Source organism: Ceratotherium simum, chromosome 4 (genome assembly GCF_057802395.1).
Source record: "Ceratotherium simum simum isolate JZ-2026a chromosome 4, ASM5780239v1, whole genome shotgun sequence".
Lineage (NCBI taxonomy): Eukaryota > Metazoa > Chordata > Mammalia > Perissodactyla > Rhinocerotidae > Ceratotherium > Ceratotherium simum.
Window position 1 is genome coordinate 47,078,966 of NC_141903.1, and position 16,193 is coordinate 47,095,158.

At 40.8% G+C, this 16,193-nt stretch overlaps 1 long non-coding RNA gene across 1 annotated transcript in view; it reads right to left on the reverse strand.

The window, feature by feature from the left end:
- Positions 1-16,193, reverse strand: part of LOC147917282 (uncharacterized) — a 129,495-nt gene that overhangs the window by 62,589 nt on the left and 50,713 nt on the right. The gene's annotated exons all lie outside the window — the stretch shown is intronic.

Consider the following 16,193-nt stretch of genomic DNA (forward strand, 5'->3'; position numbering starts at 1 on the left):
TAATTATATCGACAACAACCCTATTTCCAAATAAGCTCACATTCTGAGGTACTAGGGGTTAGGACTTAACATATCTTTTTGGGGAACACAAATCAACCCATAACAAAACCCAGCCAGATTATTTAGGGTTTTTTAAATGTATGAAAACTAAATTTTTAAAGAAGTTGATTCATTCACCTCTGCATGCCAAGACAACTTTTGATGAAACTATTCCATTTCTGGTGCTCTTCGCAAAAGGCCCAAAAGTGAGGTGAATCTCCACAATAAAAAGAGAAATCCTTGACTAAAATAATATGCCCTTGGGAGTATTCCTCTATAATTTCTCTTCTTTTTAATTAAAACAAGAAAGAGAACAGAAGGAAACGTCTCTCCTGGATACTTTTAGCAAATTTTAGTTGAGAGTTTATCTTAAAACCTTAAGTCATGTTGGAGAGGAGAATGTTTTTAGGGAATGTGAAAAGTTCCCATCTTTCTTACTGTGAAACATGAGAATCTAAAAAGACTAAGGGAAAAAGTCACTCTAAATTTTGAAAGCTATTATTTTTTGTTTGCAGTACTTATGACAACTTGAATCAGAAAGACCTTGATGATATAAAATGCTATTCCTCAAGGTTTTTAGTGGTAAAATGACCCACATTTTTTTCTATGCTATTGAATGAAATTCTATCCTTCCACCTATTGAACTAAAAAGAGTATCCCTATCAAGGATCTAATGTCATAAAACCAGAGAGAAAGAAGTTTAGAATTTTCTTTCTCCTTTCATATGAATTTACACTAAATATACTTAAGATTAAAGATATAGATATAAATAGGTAGGTAGGTAAATATCAAAATTCCAGATAGCATTTTGCTTTTCCACTACTGCTGTAACAGAGTAAAGCACTACCAGACAAGTGGAGAAGACATAGAGTATGGGAGTCCTCCCTTCAAAGAACACTAATGCTTTTCCTGGGCTTGGGGATGGACTGTCCTCATCCACACTGCCCTAGCCCTAGGTGAGTGAGGCCATTTTCCCGCCTTGCAGTGACAGGTTGTAAGTGACAGAAATCCAACTCAAACTACCACAAGAAAAGAAAGAAAAAAAAAAGGCTTGTAAATAATTACACATGGCTGGACAAAGTGGCTCAACCATGTTCCCAGGATTCAGCTCTCTCACACCTTCTTTTCCCTCTGCTTTCTTTCATACTGCCTTCGTTCTCCATCTGAAGACATCTGGCAGGCTCACACCTTCCAGCTTCAAGTCCGACAGAAAGGAAACTCATTTCTGTAGTTCCAAGAGGGATCCCTGCAACTGGAATATGTGCCCATCTTGAACTGTGGCCAAGGGGATGAAAGCCCTTATTGGATAGCCTGAGGTCAGTGCCCTCTCCAGAAATGGGGAGGTTGGATCAGCATTACCTGAACTCCAAAGACTGAGTAGGGGAAAGACTGTGCCCCACCCACAATCAGGAGCTGTTACTAGCTGGGCAAAAATGACCAATGTCCACTTCAAATGACTATAAAAAATCCAGAAGAGGAAGAGGTCTACTTGGGGAAATGAACTGCACCTTAAGTTTCCTCTTTCCAAGCTGTGATAAACACATAGGATTAAATTTTACTTTTTCTGCAGTCTATCAGAAGTAGCGTATCAAATGATAACCACTCTAATGCTACAACATGGATGATCCTCGAAAACATTATACTCAATAAAAGAAGCCAGACACAAAAGGTCACATATTATATGATTCCACTTATGTGAACATCCAGAAAAAAGTACATCCATAGAGACAAAAAGCAGATTGTTGGTTGCCAGGGATTAGGATGAGAGAGGAATGGAGAGTGACCACTTAATGGGCACAGGGTTTTCTTTCGGAGTCATGAAAATATTTTGAAACTTGATATAAGTAGCAGTTGCACAACATCATGAAGGTACTACATGCCACTGAATTGTACACTTTAAAATGGTTAATTTTATGTTATGTGAATTTCACTTCAATTTTTAAAAAAGGAGGAGGACTCTCGTCACTGTGCAAGACTTAAACTGGGTAGAAACTCTGATCTTTCCTTTTTTTCCATCTCTCTTTCTGATCATCTACTTAAGTGCCAATAGGGTTTCATGGGCCTCTTTACTTTTTTCCTATAAAGCATTCCATCTGCACTCTTGAGAAAATGGCCTGCCCATCTTTGCTTCTCGCCTAAAGCCAGCCATCCAGAAGCTTCTTGGGGCCACCCGGTGGCTCAAGTGGTTAGGTGCCCACGCTCTGCTGCGGGGGCCCGGGGTTTGCCGGTTCGGATCCCGAGCACGTACCAACGCACTGCTTGGTAAGCCATGCTGTGGCAGCATCCCATATAAAATGGAGGAAGATGGGCACGATGTTAGCCCAGGGCCGGTCTTCCTCAGCGAAAAAAAAAGAGGAGGATTGGCAGATGTTAGCACAGGGCTGATCTTCCTCACCAAAAAAAAAAAATCAGAAGCTTCTTGCCGTAAAGTTCTGGGTAGTTTTACGGGGCTTGGCCTCTGATCACTTGTTCGCTCCCCCTTCACCCTATCTGCCACCAGCAAATAGGGAGCTAGTGAGCATTGGCTTAGGGCACGTTCTACTCTCTCATCTCTGCCTTCTACTGAGGTGGTTCAGTTTTCAGAGCATAAGGGTTTAGCTAACACCACACTGATAAATTCCAGTTTCACATTTTGTAAATTCCAGGAGAATCTCAACATATACAGGCTCCACAACAACCTGCCCAGAAATGTTTCCAGCAGAGAGTCCAGTCATTTGAAGGATGGCTCTGGTGGGTCTTGCTAAAGGCTTTGTTTCTGCCAAGTGTCATATCAAATTTTTAGACTGAAGTTTCTAAACTCTGAACAATTACCTGAAATTTGGTTGGAAACTACAAGGAGTCAAGCAGTTTTAAGAATATTGTGTGAATTTTCATCCGAATCCTGCCTGTGAAACTTCAACAGTTCAAACAAAGAGAAGAGTAATTAAGACATATTTTAGGGAGAAAAATAAATTGATATAGTGGGTATGAATCTTAGTGAATAAATTCAAGGGTGCCAGAAATAAAACTTTACTCTTCTACGGTAAAACTTAATTTCTATTTAGAAGCCTAACCCCCACCCCCAGACAGCAGGAAGTTCTCTTGTCGATTGGAGACACTGACCCTTGCCCTAGAGCTGTGTCTAAGTTCCAGGAGGTCAATGTCATGCCAAGTTTTGGGAAGGGAGGCATCTGGTCATGGGTCACAGTCCCTGCAGGATGGCTGGGACATCCCCCAATCCCATCTACCTGACTCCATCTCCTACTTCCATGCCACACATGTGAGCATTGTAATCATTTTGAGATTCTCTGCTCGATCAGAATATGGAAACCTACGGGAACCTCAGAGCTGTCCATCCCTGTAGGACTGGACTCTGTGCAGACATTCCCTCTCTGTGATCTTTCAACCTCCTCAGGACTCTGTCTTAGAGTTACAGGGCCCTTCTAGTCTCAAATTGCTTCCTTTGTTTCGAAGCTTTTACCACCTCCCGGGGACTCTGCTTAGGAAGCAGGGTGCATAGACCCTCCCCCTGGAATTTGCCAAACTCTCTTCTCACATCAACTTCCCTCTCTCTTTCCCCACCCACCCCCTCAGCACACACACATACCCCCAGCTAAGGAGAATCTCCTAGTGGGGACCCCAGAACTGCCTAGAGGCTTGAATGGGGGCAAGGGCAAGGAAAGGAATGGGGGGTAAATCAGTGTATATTAAAAAAATATATTCATTTTGCTTTATTGCTTTGAAGATTGCAGACTAGAATAACATAATTTTATATGCTCCTCCCTCTCCCCTCACCAAAAAAAAAAACAGTGGATAAAATCCTGGACAAAAGAATACATCCGATTTCAAGACTTTTATCCTGATTCTTTCCTCCCACCCAAGCTAGGGCATTGACCTCTTCTTAGCCATCTCCTTGCATTAACTTCTCTGTTTGTAGGCCCTACCCTATCAGGGGGATGAGTTACCACCTAGGACACCTGCATACATATGCACTCAAGCCTCAACATGTTTATGAGGGTGAGTATGCCCTACCTTGGAAAACACTCAAAATAATGGCTTATGACTCTTAAATATCTGTAAGACAATCTTAACACACATCTCAATTTAAGGGGAAGGATTTGGTCCAATGAGCATTTTTGCCCACACAGATGCTATGCCATTCAATTCTCTGTATCATAATTTTGATAAGTGCCATTTATTATAATTAAATGTGTGTTTGTATATTGGTGAAGGGAAGTAGGGACAGTGTTTGCTCCCCGACTGGATATTAAGCTCCCAAAGGGCTTTTGTTTCTGTTTTATTTTCACGCATATGGCTGTTCGTTAACAGGCCAGGGAAACTGAACATCTCGTCTCCCCAACACAGCGGAAGCAGGAATAACAACTAGCACTTGTTCCAATCAGCAGGGGTTTTTAACAATGATGGCAAGAATTCACAACTACCATGTACCCTCATTTTCAGCTGAACCAAACTCACTGTACTTGGGTGTTTAGTCCACTCCACTGCAGAAAACACATCTCTAGGAGCAGCTTTGGCCAACGAAGATTTTATTCGGTCACCAGCTCTGTACAGTTTATACGTTGGACAGCCTGTCCTTTTGCTTGGGCACCTGAACGGCAGGGGTCTGCCCGCACCAGAGCTGAGAGCTCCATGTTTTACACTCCATTTTCTATCTCATTATTTTATTCTGTGTGCATAATATGATGTTCTGCTTATAGAAGATGCCTCAAGAAATTCTCGCTGAAGAGGATGGATGAATGAAAATCATATGCTATTAAGGCCAAAAGGATCTTGAAAATTCATCTAGCCTTTTCTGAAACCTTCAGGCAGGCCATACTCAAGCCAACTCAGATAAATGAGAACTTACTCATTTTTTTTAAACCTCCAGAAAAAATTTCTAAATCCATTTTCGTAAAATAGTATTAGTATGGCATTCAACAACTCCATCTAAAACTTCCTCGCCACATCTAATGCGAATGTGATGGAAAGAAAACACACTGGACCAGGGACTAAGAAGTCTGGGGTGGGGCCTGGCTCTGTGGCTCTCAGGGCCCTGATGTTAGCAGCATCCTTTACTCTCTAGGGATTTTACTTGCTCCATCTGTAAATTTTAGGGGTTGGTGAGAGGACCTCTAAGCTCACTTACAACTCTGAAATTCTATTAGTCCTTATCATTTATGTGCCAGGATATGAAAAGTGAGGCTCTTTTAATACGGCAGCTGTGTAGTATTTCTTCCCTTACTTTGCTGCTTTAAAGAAATAGAATACGAAGGTTTTCTCTTATTCTCCTGGGAAGACTTGAAGATTAGCAGCCACTCCTGCCACCCTGGGAAAGGTGAATTAGATTTTTGGCTGCTCATGATTCCAGGGTCTATTTGTGAGGGGCCATTAAAGTCTATTTTTAAAGGACAAGAGAAAAGATGTTCATAAAAGGAGTACCTCTGATAAAAACTCAAAGAAAAAGGGGAGATTTCTTCCAGACTAAAAAGAAACCAGGGATCTTGGGCAGGGGACATGAAGAGAAGAGCTGGTGAAGGAAGCTGTGAACCTATCCAGAGGAAGTTACCCAAGAATCGAAAGGTAACTATGAGTTCACAGAAGCTCGTGGGAGCTGAGTCATCACCATCAACTGCCCAGCCTTCGGTTAGGCACGAACCTCCCAAACCTGTGCCCAGAGCCCTCCCTCATCGTCCTCCTGTTGGTTGGCCCAAGAGGAGTCCACACTGCTGGCATCCAGCATCCCATGTCTGAGCACCCATCAGTGCCCCAGGCTTTGTTCAGTCTGGGCCTGAATACCCCGTGTGGACATTCCCTACATAATGTACCAGGACACAAGAAAGCCGGGACATCTAGGGGGAGGGAGGTAAAGAAGCTAAGACCTCCTGAGCCAAGGCACCTAGGGGGTCTATGAAACCCCCACCAGGACAGATCCAGGTTTTGTGGGGCCCAAAACATACACAATTCAGGGACTTTCTTTAAGAAAATGAACACAACATTACACATGCAAAATTAGGTAAGAATGTGAATATTTATTTAGAATAAGTCATAAAAAATCACAAATTTTTTAAAGCTGACAAAGACCACAAAATCCAGAAAAATAACAAAATATGTTTTTTTGTGTGTGAGGAAGATCAGCCCTGAGCTAACATCCATGCCAATCCTCCTCTTTTTGCTGAGGAAGACCGGCTCTGAGCTAACATCTATTGCCAATCCTCCTCCTTTTTTTCCCCCCAAAGCCCCAGTAGATAATTGTATGTCATAGTTGCACATCCTTCTAGTTGCTGTATGTGGGACGCGGCCTCAGCGTGGCCAGACAAGCGGTGCGTCAGTGCACGCCTGGGATCCGAACCCGGGCTGCCAGTAGCGGAGCACGCACACCTAATGACCAAGCCACAGGGCTGACCCACAGCATATGTTTTATTTATTAACTGCCTACCTAACATATCTCTATCATCCTTGTTTTCTGCATTTATTCATTGCATAATATTTGATCACTTCTTCATAGGAATGATTTTACAAAATTTCCTGTAGGGGAAATAGAAAGATAAATCAGTCTTCCATCTAGTATGGTTGATCAAAATATTTTTTGATAGCTGGGATGCAGAAAACATGACTTCATACATGGGCATCATCAATGTTTTGTAGTATGCTATAGTTTTGTTCCTACAAGTACAGAAATTCCAATAGATTCTATATTGTGCAATTCCCATCAAAAAAGTAAAAGACTATATATGTGGTGTGTTTATAATTGCATATACTGCATTATAAAAAAATATTCCTTATAGGTGTGAACTTCCATTTTAACTAGGCATCAATGAGAACCTAATCCTCCACTTTTAATTTTACACATCAGATATACCCAAAAGAATTGAAAGCATAGTCTTGAAGAGATATTTGTACACCCATGTTTATAGCAGCATTATTGACAAGAGCCAAAAGGTAGAAGGAACCCAAGTGTCCATCAAAAGATGAATAGATAAAAAATGTGGTATATCCATACAATGGAATATTTTTCAGCATTAAAAAGGAATGAAATTCTGATACATGATACAACATGGATGAACCTTGAAGACATTATGCTAAGTGAAATAAGCCAGTCACGAAAGGACATATATTGTCTGATCCCACTTATATGAGGTATGTGGAGTAGTAAAACTCATAGAGACAGAAAGTAGAAGGGTGGCTGCTGGGTGCATGGTGGGAGCGGGGAATGGAGAGTATTGTTTAATGGCTACAGAGTTTCAGTTTTGCATGGTGAAAAGAGTTCTGTGGCTGGACAGTGGTGATGGTAGCACAACAAAGTGAATGCACTTAATGTCACTGAACTGTACATATAAAAATAGTTAACATGGTGAATTTTGTTATGTCTATTTTAGCACAATTTGAAAAATAAAAAAAATTTATACAGATGATTGAGAGAATTTTCTGGAGTAGCTTCTGGCTCTGTACATTTCAAACATGGTTCATTCAAGCAAGCTCTACTGCGCAAATATTTCCAGTATTGGAAGCTGTAGGACATGTTCATAACACCATGTGACCTGTGGCTCTGCGCCTCATGCCATGATGCCACAGTGGGCAGCTGGAATATTTCTGGAAGCCATTCCTACACCAGATGGCTAGGAATAACAATTACACATGGAAGTGATTGTGACCCTCATAACCATGTCCCACTAAATGCAAACTAAAGGCATCCTTAGCCTAACTTCCTCTTATTTGAATCCCAGAGATGTCTCAGTTGGTTCGCCACCATCCAACACAAGAGGAAGTAGGACTCAGGGGAAGTCAAACAGGAAAGAAACAGTGATCTGAACTGATTATGGTCAAAATGTATTACTTTTGCAAATTTTGGAAAAACAGAAGAATATGTGAACATATGCCTAGCACATCTCCTGAGACCTTGGAAGGGGCCCATGAGAGTGAGGGGCCCTGAAGGGTAAGCCTCATTGGCTTTTCAGTAAATCTGTGTCTGAACTCCCATTTCACTTTAAATTCTTTCTATATCAGTATCATTCCCACTTGTTTTGTTTTCACATGATATGTGAACTGCCAGGTCAAAATTCTTTGTACAATAATCCTTTTAGATAGATATTCTATATCACTTTTTATATTCTCTCCAAATATGCCTAGTCTTTTTAACTTGTCTTCGCAGCTATTGTTTCTCAAATATTTTATCATGCTTGCATCTGCATGATCTATCACAGATTGTGAAGTACTTGAAAACAAGAAATATTTCTATCATGAAACTCAGTGGAATACTATAGGCAATCACATGCCTGATAAATGTATTTGGACAAGGTAGTGCATTTGTGTATGTGTGAAAGGGGAGTCTCCTCTGAAAGCTTTCAAAATTGTCTATATCCATCTTTGGTTGTGGGGTCCAGAAGTGGATACAGAACTCTGCCCAGGGTTTTTAAATTTTGTTTTATTTTATTTTGTTTGTTTATGTTTACTACAAAATATATATACATCTTCATCAGTTAGGAATTAAGTTCAACTGTGAGTAGCAGAGACCTGAAAAAAGAGTGGTTTAACTAAGACAGACATTTCGTTCTCATATAATATTAAATCCAAAGGTACGCAATCCAGGGCTGGTATGGGAACGCCCCATTGCCCCCAGAAACCCAGGCTCCTTTCAGCTGTCTGTTCTGACAGTGCTGTTCTCTTGTCCTCATACTTACAAGATGGTAGCTGAAGCACCAGCCCTTTACAGGCGATCATATCTGCACTCTTACCAGAAAGAAGGATAAAGGAGGTAGGAGGGAAAAAAACATGCTTCTTAGAGGTCTGTCCCTTTTTTAAGGAGTGTTCTTGGAAGTTCTGCTAAATAACTTCCGCCTATATCTTATTGGCCACCCCTAGCTGCAAGGAGTGAGATGGGGGGAAACTTAGAAACATGGTCTTTGGCTGGATACACGTCTACCCAAAATGAAAACTGGGACTCTGATACCACAGAGAAGGATGGATATTGGGCAAATTACCATCACCTCTGCCACAATACCTCAGGCTGCCCTGGTCCTAAACAAACTGTAAAGAGAGTCATGGGCTGCCCCTTGCCTCGCCTCTCTCCCTCTTACATCCACTTAGGAACCAACATTCTCCTGCTTCAGAGAAAGAACCAGAAACTCATTCACACTTAGGGAGAGATGATGAGAAATTTTAAATGCTATCTTTTCCAGGAATTTGTTTTAACCAGGAGCAAAGCCTTGAATTAGAGAAATCAAGTCATCTCCATACATATTCAGGTATCAATAAGTAAGATATGACTGATTGGGTTTGGGAGACAATAACTGGGTTTGGATTCCCTTGTCTCTAAAAATCAGATCACACAAGACTCTGTTCCTGTTTTGACTTTTTTTTTTTGAAATGTGCCTGTTTTAACTTCAGTGCATCTCTGAGCACTAACGGTAAATGTGTTCCCCACCATGAATTCTAATGTTCTTTTATTTTTTATTTGCCCATAGCTCATCATTCTCCTGATTATAGCTATGTAGTATGTATTTTTTTCTCCCTGAAATGGGTGAAAGCCTTTTTAACACTAATCCTAATTGGGCTTTAGTGCTGTGCTTTTTATTGCATGTTTATCATTCACACAGCAGTCAAGAGGCGTGGTGGTGAGTGCTTTTCATTTCACGTTGTGGTTACTCAATAACAGGCCTGCTTCAGCACACACTTAGCAGCACATGAGACATGGTAGGAGACTTTTTATTCCACCAAGTCTGTCAAGTGGGCATTAAGCAGAAAATGAGGTTTTTGCAATAAAACATATACTTTAAAAAGGAATACAATTGCCTTTGAGTTACTGTTGCTTTATTTTGAGTACTACGGGGTCTTCAGGCAAATATCTCTGCAAACAGCTTTCAGAAAGGATGGTAGTAACTGGCACTTGTAGAGCATGTTCGGGTTTATAAAGCATTTTCACACTTATTGTCAGTGCCCAACTTCTCTGCTCTCGGCTGCTAGCAAATGGGGATCTCAGTTTCACATCTTTGAGATGGCCCCTGGGACGTGGCTTTTGATCTCCTTTGCCTCTAGAATGGATACCAGCAGTTTTAATAATGGCCTAAACCACAGGTTTCCAGAAGCAAGAACAAACTACCCATTTCCTGATCTTTTTCTACTCCCAAATAATGCTATTCCCTTTGAAGCAAATAGCTCCCTTCCCGGGCAAGCCAGTGAGGGGACCAGGATTTCAGAAAGGAGCGGGATGTTGGAGGGTAAAGATAATTCCTTTCCACCCCATTTCATCCTTTCCCCTGTTCTCATTCCGTGGTAACCTGGCTCGAGACCACTGTAGGCCAACAAATGCACTTATGCTTCTTTGGGCCATCAATACATCAATTACTGAACCTCAGAGTTGACAGAAAACATAAAAGATCTGAAGACCAACCAGCCAGACCTGTACTAGTCGTCTTGGAAAGGGACAAATTTCATCTTCTAGAAGAAGCAATAGGATCAGGTGTTGGAGTCCCCAGGGAAAACAGGCAGACAGGGTCACAGGTCACAGGACATTATTCCATCCCACATCCCACCCATCTTCTGAATATTTAACCTCTCTGGCTATAAAAATGCTCAAGCAACTCCCATCTCAAAAAAAAAAAAAAAAAGATCCTTTAGATACTAAAGATCCCTTAGATGCTAATCACTGGAGCTAACGCCCAATACCCTTTAACTCTTTCTCATCCAAACATCTCCTTATAGCGTCCCACACTCATCACTAATTCCTCATCTCTCCACCAATCTTCAACCTTTGAAATCTGGCTTATTCCCATCACTGCTCTCATCCTAGTCTCCAATTACTTCCTGTTGACAAACCCAGTGCACATGTTTCAGTCTTCTTATGGTAAGACTGCAGCACTTGGCATGTTGATGTTTTTACTCTTTTGGCTGCTGTGACACTGGACTCTCCTGGCCTCTGCAGACCTCCCTATTGTTTGTTCCGACATCTTCCCAAACCCTTCCCAAGTTCCCATCCTTGGTTCCTGCATTTCTTTCTCTCACACCTCCCTGGGTTAGCTCATTCAATGTCTTGCTTTCAATTACTGCCTATGTGCTGATGCTTCTTAAATCTGCATGTAATGCCCACATTTCTCCCTCAGCCTCAGACTCAGATATCATTTTTCTAAAAGAATGCCTCTGTTGAGTTGCCCTAAAACTAAACATGTTGTCTCACTTTAAACCATCTTCCTTCTCTACTCTATTATTCCTTTGATGGTTCTACCATCCACTCACTCACCAAGTTAGAAAGCTCGGGGGCTCCTCTCTACTCTTCATCAGCCCTACATTTACTCTTTTACATATTTCTTAATGAGGTCCTCCGAATATAAGCTTCAGGTCCCACAAAATCTGAATCTGCCCCTTTTTGGGTCTCTTTATCTTCTAATTGGTATGGGCAGAGCCTATGAATTATTTATCTTTGTATCAACAACACATATTAGGCATTTAATAGCAGGTAGTTGAATGAACGAATGACTCAGAAATCTAAGGCAAGATGGGCAACAGAGGAAGAGACCAGCAGTGGGTGCGGGCTGAGGCAAGATGTAGAAGCAGAAGTCCAGAACAGGGAGCGCCCTGGTTCCCTGAGAACAGCCAGGAGCCAGGACACTAAGGTCAGAGCAAGGCCATGAATCAGACCTCACACGGAGAGCAAGGGTCAGAAGCCAGGCAGACAAACACAGGCCTGGAATGTGCAAACACCAGTGGGCAGAGCAGAGCAGAAGGTCCAAGTCCAGCCAACAGCCAGGAAACAGAAGAACAAGACGAGCTAGCAGGAAGACAGAAACCAAACAGCAATGACGAGCAAGCTCTTCCTGTGAGGTTCTTCTATGGTCTGTGGCTACAGAAGCCATTCCAGAAAGGCAGCCCAGGGCAAGGGGCAGGAATTCAGAGCACCCAGCCAAGTGATGGGGCATGAAGGGAACAGAGGGAGCCAGCAGCCGTGGCAAGCAGATTCTGACTGCCTATGTTTTTCCCACTTGGACTGGTGTTCAGGGGTATCTATTTGTAACCCTGAGTATCTACTGAAAATGAAATGATGAAAATGCTGCTGAGTTCACAAAGCCCTCTTTAAAAAAAAAAAAAAAAAGAATCAAACATCTGTATCTATCCCATTTTGAGGTATTCCTTTAAAGATTTGCTTTCAGTGATATGACAATGAATGGTTATGTTGTAGTATGAAATCAGGACAGCAGTTATGTAAAGGAGGCAAAAATTGCTTCATTAAAATGCATGGAGGGAGAAGCAATGGATTATAGTATAGATCATGCTAGAGATGAGCAGATTACTGAGCGCCAGGCACACAAGGGAGACAGATTAATGAAAAATAAATAAAGAGGTTTCAGAAAAACAGCATGAAGCTGAACACTGGTCTGCTGCTTATCACAGAATATAAGCCTAAATGTGTGTGGAAAATCATTTCTTTTCATTTGGAACGTTGATTTGAAAGTTAATGTTATTTGCTTCTTTCCCTATTTCTCTATTTTATTTGTTTGTCTTTTGGATAATTAAAGATAACTGTAAAAATTAGAAAACATCAACATGGCAGAACATCTAATGCAGGTTGCTTACTCCGGAAAAACGTCAAGGGTGTGATGCAGTTTTCTTAATAGTTGGATAATCACTGAAAATTACAAATAAAAGAATTGATCCTTCTTGTGACTTCACTGTGTGTTTTGCCTGAAAAACTTCATGGATATTATTTTGAAGGGGAAGTCACTTAAAGTATTGGAAGAAGAAGGGAATTTGGAGTCAGATGACCCAGAGTTCACAAATCACCAAGTCTCTGTGAGCTTCAACTTTTGGCAGGAAAAAATGATACCTACCTAATTAACTCAGACTTTTCAGTATATCTCAAATGATATATTATAATAAAAAACAATTTGTAAAAAGGTGTACAAACATACATTGTCAGTTACATATACCAATTCCATTAGGTTTCAGCTAGATTGGGGTTTCACATAATCGCTGTAAATGATGAATAAGAAAGCATGCAGCAATCACCTGAAAATCACACCTACCATTTATAATGTCCATACTGACAGTGAAAGACAGGTTGTGACTATTTTTAAGAATAGCACTAGTTCTGATATTTACTTAATCATTTTAAAATTAGGCTTACAATTTCTACAATGTGTAAGGTTAAACAAGTCACCTCTTTTGAATTTAATAAGCTATATTAAAGCATTTATGATAATCATATATACTTCTGAACATTTATATGCTTAATTAGAAGCTTAAAAGTTTTAAGGCAAGTAAAAACAGTTGAACTATATGTTAGAACCCTGAGAAAATGGTGATGTGCCTATTAGGACTCAAATAGAGATGTGGGTTAGTCAGTTGCTTATATAAGTCAGGAGTTCAGGAAGAGGATGGGGCTGCAGATATATATTTCAGAGTCATCAGTCAATAGATGGTTTTGAGTCATGGAAATGAGAGTGACTATAGCTAGTGAGGGGGTCTAAGTTCTGAGCGATGGGACCCACTAATGTTTCAAGGCTATGGAGAAGAGGATGATCCAGCAAAGGATACTAAAGAAGATCACCCAGTGAGGTAGGAGGACAACAAGTGTTCTGAAAGACAAATGAGGAAAATAGTTCGAGAGGAGGTATTGTCAATTTATGTCAAATACTGCTGAGTAGTCAAGAAAGATATGGAGAGAAAATTGACCAATGGATCTAGCAACCTGGAGGTTATGGTGACCTTGACAAGAGCAACTTCAGTAGACTGGAAAGCAACTCAAAGTGGGGTTGGGGAGGAGATGTTGACCTTTATATTATCTTCCCCTTGATCTTTTGGTTTTCTTTTTAACCTGAGCCCATGCATTTAGTAAGTAGGGAGGACACAAGAGAGAGAGGGAGACCTCGAAATTAAATTTGGCCCTATTAGGGCCAACAAACCCAATCTTAGTTTATAAATATCTCTGTAAGATAATAAAATCAGTTACAACAGAATCAACTCCCCAGAGAGGATGGACCTCAACAGGCCACATGATTACAATCTCCATATTTTCTGTACCAAAAGTCCAACAAAGTTTTTTTTGAGTTGTGAACTTAGTCACAAAACTTTAGTTTTACATTTATACATGTATTAACAATAGCAAAGTTAATTAAAATCATAGATGTTCTGGAGAATCTGAGGCGTATAATGGCTCTACATACAGCTCATCGTCTTGCCATTAGGCAGAATTACATCCTAACCTTTGTGAATATTTAACAGTTAATGTAGGTTTTCAAACCAACAGCATTTAACCTAACAACTACCATGTGGAAAGTAATATATTGAGCATTGATCTTTATTAGGATCTCCTTCAGTAACTGATCATATTGCACCATCAGAACGCCCTAAGTCAGTTCTCCTGGAGAGATCTTGCTATGGGACATTTTAATGGCTTTGGGCACTTTTGATGAAACTGGAAAGAAACCACTAAATAGTCACTTTATTTTATTCCTATGAACTGTGTCCAAATAATATCCTGCTTTCATCCTCGAGTCTTACCACACCCTTCGCCCCATCCTTTGCATCAAAATGCACAGCTTTTGTTCGCCCATATTCTCTTTCAACATCCTCCCGGACTATGTGATGGAAAATGACAACAGCAGTTCACCATCTGATGACATGATGGTCTTTTAAACACCATCCATCCATCCTCAGGGTGAAACCATTACCATTCCTGTAATTTGTCTCCATTAGTCCTTTACTCCAATCCAACAGCCATTTTTACCTCTCTTGTCAAATCCAATGGACTACAGAATTCTAGGAAACGTCTGGCCCAATTTCCCAATGATTTGATTATTCTTTAGTTCTTACAAGTTCAGTTTCTCATAAAAAGATTCCAAGATGTTGCTTTTAAAAATTATTATTATTCCTCTTAAAAACATCACTGCCCTAGAGAAATACTACCTTTCATGATGCCCTTCTCAGCAAACATATTAATTATTCCATTTATAGTTAGAATTTTCATGTTCATTTTCCTCTTCAGTGAATTACTTTCCAGAATTACTTTTCCTCTTCCCTATAATTAGTGCCACATATCACTGATGAAGGACTCACGTTACCAGAAAGAAGAAAGCCAGAGGAACATGTTGTATATTCTCAAAGGAAAATATTCTAGCACATGAGTTTACAATATTCAAATAAGAAGTTGCTTCCCACATAAGAAAGTAAGAAATTGGAAGGCTTGCTTCCTTTACAGACATTCATCTCTTCAACAGTTATTTAAGTAGAAGCCCTTATATGTAAGATATGTGGACCCTGTTGAATACAGAGATGACTCTGGCACAATCCTGCCCTGGAGGAATTTATGGTCGGGGAGAGGAGAAAGTAGGGCAAATCTTGTTAATGTGGGGTGGAGTACAGATTAGGGAAAGATTCTTTCCAAACAGGCTCCTAGAGGAGGACAGTGAGGAGGCGGTGTTTGAATGGCTCTTGAAGATTAGGTAGCATTGGGAGTGGGGTTTAGAGCTAAAATGAGGGGAGGAAACTTCTGGCGAAGGTACCTGTGTGAGCATAGAATAGCATCTGGGAGGGCCTGCGTCAGTGCAGCAAACCAGGGATCGATTGCTCAGGAGTGTGCATGAAGAAGAGAGCAGGAGAAGATAAAGTTGGAAAGACAGGTTAGAGCCAGGCCTTGTCATGCTGAGAACACCAGGTAGAAGAATATGGGCTCCACTCCTTAGGCAGTGAGAATGCTCCAGGGGATTTTGGAGCAGAGGAAAAGCAAGATGAGAGCATTAATGTTTAGGAGGGATTGAAATGAGGCCATACTGGAAAAGGGAGGCCAATTACAAGGTTTCTGTAATCATAGGCCGGGCCTTGAAAAAGTCATAGGCTAGCAGGGCTGTAGAATTAGAAAGCAGGAGAAAGATTTCAAGATATTTCATAGACAGAAGTGGTAGAATCTGATTATCTGAAGGAATGTGGAAGGTGTGGGGGAGGGAGGAGTCAGAGTTTCCCTGAGAGTTTGAGACTGGCTGAAATGAGGATTTCAGAAGGAGGGAAGATTTGGGAGGGAAAATGTGTCAGGGAAAGTCTGTAGAAGATACCTGGTGACTGTTGGAAAAATAAAATAGTCTTTTAAGACTGAATTCAGAGCTGGAGGTACAAACAAATGTGGAAATCATCTGCACAAACGTGACAACCAAAGCCACGACTTTGGATGAGATTTTTAATTGAGAACCACC